Consider the following 6,000-nt stretch of genomic DNA (forward strand, 5'->3'; position numbering starts at 1 on the left):
CTCAGATACCAGGAAGTGGAAGTTCCAGAGCCCAGGCAAAGGGGCTTTTTGGTCCCCTCATTTCCTGCTCAAGACAGAGCTGAACAACATTCAGACATTGCCTGCGCTCTGTGCCAAGGGGCCACCACTTGGAATGTCTGAGCAGTCCAGGACTTCTGAGCCCATTCAGTTCACTTGGACTAACAGAAGGATGGAAAGAATTTTGCCCACAGATCAGAACTGAGCCCAGGGAGGTGATTTTCTGAGCTCTTTCATGACCTCACCCGCGTCAGAAGTGGTAGCTCCTGGGGCCATCCCAGCATGCCCTCTTTCCTCTTCTAAGGCAGGTGCAATACCAATTTTCTCTCCTCATTTGGGACACTATTCTCTAATAAAAAAGCACTATGTAACAAAAAAGCAAACTTCCTGGACAAGAAGGGACTTTTTATAGGCATTTTGTAAACATTATGTGCTTTTTTTTTTCCTTCTCCTCTTGTTCCAAATATTTGAATATTTTATCTACCTTCAGGGAAAAAGATTCAGAGATCCTAGTGTAGCGTGCTTACTTCTCTCTTCTAAAAGAAAGGGCTAACACAGAGCACCTACTGTGCGCGAGCAGTGTAGGAAATGCGTTATGCTTGTTTGTTCACGCTATCTTCATAACAGCTTGCAGTTGTAGGTGATACCGTCATCATCCTCATCATCTCCATTACACAGATGAAGAAACTGAGGGACAGAGAAGTTAAGCTATTTTTGGCTAGAACATGGCAGAGCTGAGAGCACAGCCTGCTTTCGAGAGCGTGTGCCCAACCACCGCAGGCTGGCTTTCCACCTCCTCCCACCATCTTGGCTGAGAGCTGGTAATAGGCTGTTTATTTTTCATTAACAGCAAAGTAGACTTCGTGGAAAGGGTCATCCTCAATTATTCCAGTGGCTTCTGGGTTGTCTTTATACCTTTGTCCAAAGCTTTCTTTCTTATTCCCTATTCTCTTTGTCCAATGTCATCTCTTGACCATTTCTCCTATGCGCTCGTCTGGATATGGTTTTAGGCTCTCTCACCCTGTGAAATCAGAGTGGCTCAGAGTGGCTCGATCTGTCCTGCCTCTCAGCCCACTTTTCAGGCTGACAATGGTTAGTCTACATTTTAATTGCGGTTAGATTTAATTATGACTGTGACAGTGGTAGGTGTGACATTCAGGAGAAAATAAATAGAATTGATTTAACAAACATTTCTACACCCATGAAAGGTATTTCCATTGCTCAAGACGACCAAAAAAAAAAGGACTTTAACTCAGGAAGCTGATGGGAAGCAGGGGAACAGAATAGTATGTCCTGTCACTAGCATGCTTGTATCAAGGTTCTTGATTAGAATTTCTGGGCTGTTTGCACGCACTTCCTCCAAGGCAGCAAGTATTTGCTCTCTTTTGCAAGCGGGATTGAGATTCGAGAGGTCACGTGATCTGGTTCAGGTCTGCAGTTGGGGGGGGCAGGTGCACCCCAGTGCTCCTCACTGCTGGTTCAGCCCCAGGCCCCGACCCCCACCCCTGGCCCCCGCCGCCTGCTTCTTTCGCTTGTGATGTCACAGGATGTAATGAACCAGACAGTCTGCACCTGAAGATTAACATCTTCCCATGGAAAGGAAACCTTTCCTCCTGCTAATAACCATGCCAGGTTATGGGCCCTAAATTTCTTAAGAAATATCAGTCAGCTTGAAAAGAAAAATCACTCACCCCGCCTACATTTATAGTGATATGTGACAAGAGTATCAGGTACTGATACCAAGTAACTGCACCCTGTGTTGTAACTCTTTGTAATCCCCCCAATATGCTGGTGGTTTCACCCCTGGTCTGCCTGGGGTATCCCTCAGTTTGTACTACTTTTTTCTTAAAAGTCTGTATCTCTCTCTCTCTTTCTCCGTGTAGATATCATAAGACAAACAGTGATCCATGACTTGACATAGATATAATTTATATAAAATATATAAACACACTGGGTAGACATACTACATTGTACATATACATGTGCATATACATAAATATAATGTTGTTTTTACTGTATTTTCCCCTTTTTTTCTTGGCTTACCCTTTCTCCCTCTTCTCACATAAGCCGCCTGCTAAAAGAAACCATGCTGGTCTGAAGGCGTGCAGGTGCCCTCGGTGCCTATTCAGCAGTTCCCTACTGAAGACTGGAGCGCCCAGCCGGCCACTGAAGACTGGTCTGCAGCTCCCACTGCTCAGGCCACTGAATGGGTAGGAACAACCACTGAGTGGTCTTAAGCTGCTCTTCCACAAAGGCACACAAAATGGAAATAGAAATGGAAAAGGTTGACGGAAAATAAACAGTTGGTGAAAAAAAAAATAAAAAAAAATAAAAGAAACCATGCTGTTTCATGTCTGTATCCTTTCATAGTTTTACCAATGCTCATGTAACCCTCTTTTTATAAATATGTCCATACACACACGTTTATACACATGCATTTTATACAAGTTCATGTCCTTTTCTTCTGAAGATGGGATCATACTGCATGTATTTTTCTGCATCATGCTTATCTCACCCAGCATTTTCTGGTGGAAATCCCTTTAAGTCAACTTGTGTAGCTGCAATTCAGTCTTTTTAATAGCTTTCTAATATTCCACGGCATGAGCAGTGCCCCAATTTACTTGACTCTTCCCCTATGGTTGGACATTCACACTGTTTCCAGATTTTTGCTACCAAGAACAACACTGTAATAAATATTGTATTTATAATCCCATGCACTTTTTTTCTTTCTTATGGCTAGATTTCAGGCAGTGAAGATTATGGATCAAAACATAGACATTTTTAGTGGATGTTACCTGATTGCTCTCTAAAGATTCTTTTTCTAGTCAATTTAAAATAAACGTTTCTAGGGGTGGCTGGGTGGCTTAGTTGGTTAAGCATCTGCCTGCAGTTCAGGTCATGATCCTGGGGTCCTGGGATCAAGTCCTGTGTCCGGCTCCCTGCTCAGTGGGGAGCCTGCTTCTCCCTCTACCTCCGCCCCTCCCCCCCAACTCACGCTCTCTCGCAAATAAACAGAATCTTTTAATAAAAAAAATCTTTGTATAAAAATACTGCTGACATTATTTTTACATCATTTGCGTTAAAATATTGTAGTTATAGAAGTTACCTATTCTGTTTGTTACCACTTTTATGATACAAGTTTTATATAAACACATGTCCTTATTTTCTGTTATAGCTTCTTGATTTTGCTCTTTACCTCCCTCTTTCACCTACACTTTCTGACTAACGCTCATTCGGCTTCCAGAATCAGCTCAAACTCAGAAGTCACCTCCTGTGTATCAACTAACCTTCCATTTACCCCAGGCAGATAGAATTCTTTCTCCCTTGTATCAACTTATTTAGTGCCTTGTATTGAACTTGCTTGACTTTGTCAGCCCCCTGAACTGTAAGCTTCTAGAAGGCAGACTCAGTGTCCTCTTCACTTATATTAAATCCAGCACCAAACACAGTACTTTAATACATGGCTACTCAATATTTACTAGACAAACAACATATTTAGGTGTTTTTTGGGTTTTTTTGTTTTTTTTTTTTTGAGAGAGCACAAGCAGGGGCAGAGGCAGAGGGAGAAGCAGACTCCCCACTGAGCAGGGAGCCTGATGCGGGGCTCGATCCCAGGCCCCCAGGATCATGACTTGAGCTGAAGGCAGACGCTTAACCCACTGAGCCACCCAGGTGCCCCGATACTTAGGTGTTTTATGAACTTTTTACTTCACACCTAGTTTAAATGCCTTAATTAGTGCTTCTAAAAAACTTGCTGAAGAAAAAAAGATTGGGTTAACTCAGGTTTCCCAAGTGAGATGATAACAGAGCATATTTGTGATGCTTATTATATATTTAAGAGAAAGCACTTATTCACTTCACCACAGACTCTGAACCACAACACAGAGGTAATAAGAACCAATGTGCATTTTTTCCCTTATCCAAAAATGCAGTGCCTGCTAGTGTGATGGGCATACTTTTGAGAATATAAAATGAGATACTGATACAGTTCTTAGCCCCCACCCTTGAGCCTAGCCCACTGCTTTACAGAATTTTTACTTGTTCTTTCCCTATCAGCACCCTATTGGGTAAAGCTTCCTGCAGAGTGTGTGTATGATGCAGAGATCAGTATCTTATCAGGTCATCATACATTCTTATTTTCATCTTTTATCTACTTCAGTGATTACTGATGAAGAAATTTAAGAATATAAATATTAATGAAAGGCTTGGATTTGCATAATTTTTATCAAAAGCTTTTTTTTTTGTCTCAAGAGAACCAGTCAACTTAAAAACTATCAGAATAAAAATATAAAGAGATGACTATCTTGAAAACTCATGTTTGTTTATCCTTCTGTAATATTTACTGTTTGGAAAACAATAGTACATTCAAATTTATCTTAAAGGAAAATTTGTCTCAAATCGACATGTAATTCCTGGCAGATAATAAGTGCTCAATAAATAGTTATTGGATCATGGACTGAATTGTGGTAACTGACAACCTCATTTATAACTTTGTTATTTTTAGAGTTGTTTTAAAATACTCACACCCAACATTCTCTAGCTGATGACTTTAAAAAAAATTATTCCAAAAATGTACATTTGGCAGAAACCAATGTTGCTCAAGGACCTCAACAGGAAACCTATGTTTGGCTTCTTTCCCCTTGGCAATTTAGAGCCAAAAGCAGCTTCTAGTGACAAGCTTATGGCAGTGTTTTTGGACCATTGGCTCATGTAAATTTTTTGTGCTTTTTGTGCCAAATCTAAACAGACTAAAAAACTAAAACTCAATTTAAAAGCAGATTTGTCTCCAAAATTTGACTTAGCAATATGAGCCTTAGTCTATATGTTACTGGGCAAATGATAAGCATGTGAAGGAAGGGATGAAGTTTAATGTGGGCAGCAGTTCTAAAAAGCACAAAATTATTTAAGTACAATGGTGCCATTTAAGGCATTTGGAAGAGATATCAGAGAACAGAATTCACTTATAGAACCTGTTCAACAATATATCAGTTCTTTAGCAAGAAATTAAAATATAAAATATTGCTCAATTGCCCCTTCAGCCAACATTCCACTCTCCCAATATCTGAGAAACTGGGCAGGAGAGGAAGCAGACTGCTTCTAATTACCCTGTAGCAGCCGAGGATTGCTTAAACTTTCAAGGTATGAGATGGAGCAAGGGAGAAGATTGAAAATAATAGCTTTCACCAACCTGTCACAGATCTCTAGCTTGACAAATAAATGAAAACAAACAGCTCTAGTTTTCTTCTTTGGCCCTTGGCATCATTTTCCAAATACTTATCCCTGGTGGAACGTTGTCATTTTTTTGACAACCTCCATCAGGGTTCTGTGAATCCTCCTTGGGTACTGGAGAAAGAAACAGGTCCTACTGGTCTATCCCACCATAAAGTGGCTGAATCACAGACATGGACATGGAGATGGTAAGAAGACAGGCCGGCTCTCAGAGGCATCGAACTCAAGGGGTATTTGATACAATTTATTTATGGGCACTTGGAGTACAAAGATGAATCAAAGGCAGAAGCAGCCTTCTAGAACTCTCTCTTCTCCTTTTCCTGGACCAGTGGCTAATCTCCATTAAAACAAGACTGCTAGACTAGCTTACCATTCGAAGTCTTATCGTTTTCAGAACAGTGAATTCAGATCATATCAAATTTCTTTCTTTTTTTGAGCTAGGAAACTCAAAGGCTAACTAAACGAGCCTTCCCCAAGAGTTCATAGGTCTGAGGAAATTGTGCCTCCCTCAGGTTCTCCATGAGGCTTCCTACCAACACATAGCTGGACAAACGGGTAAAAACGATGTAACAGTGAACTGGAACAGCCAGTTTCTCTGGTATGTGACCATTGTACCTACAGCAGGGACAGCCTAAACTCCAAAATCTTTTAACCTATATTTAGTCCTGAGAAGTCCTGAACACAGCATGATCTACTTCTAGAGACCTAGGTTCATGGTCTCAGGGCTCCCATGTGTAGTCGGTACATATTGAT

General features: G+C 40.9%; 1 long non-coding RNA gene across 2 annotated transcripts in view; it reads left to right on the plus strand.

The window, feature by feature from the left end:
- Nucleotides 1-2,349, plus strand: part of LOC141374115 (uncharacterized) — a 98,884-nt gene extending 96,535 nt beyond the window's left edge. For both annotated transcript variants that reach the window (XR_012380714.1, XR_012380715.1), the window contains exons 5-6: nt 646-839; nt 2,086-2,349. This is a non-coding gene — a long non-coding RNA (uncharacterized lncRNA). The remainder of the gene's footprint in view (nt 1-645; nt 840-2,085) is intronic.
- Nucleotides 2,350-6,000: the final 3,651 nt, after the last annotated feature.

The sequence above is a fragment of the Callorhinus ursinus genome, unplaced genomic scaffold (assembly GCF_003265705.2).
Source record: "Callorhinus ursinus isolate GAN/ISIS: 27379988/994484 unplaced genomic scaffold, GSC_fseal_2.0 scaffold14, whole genome shotgun sequence".
NCBI lineage: Eukaryota > Metazoa > Chordata > Mammalia > Carnivora > Otariidae > Callorhinus > Callorhinus ursinus.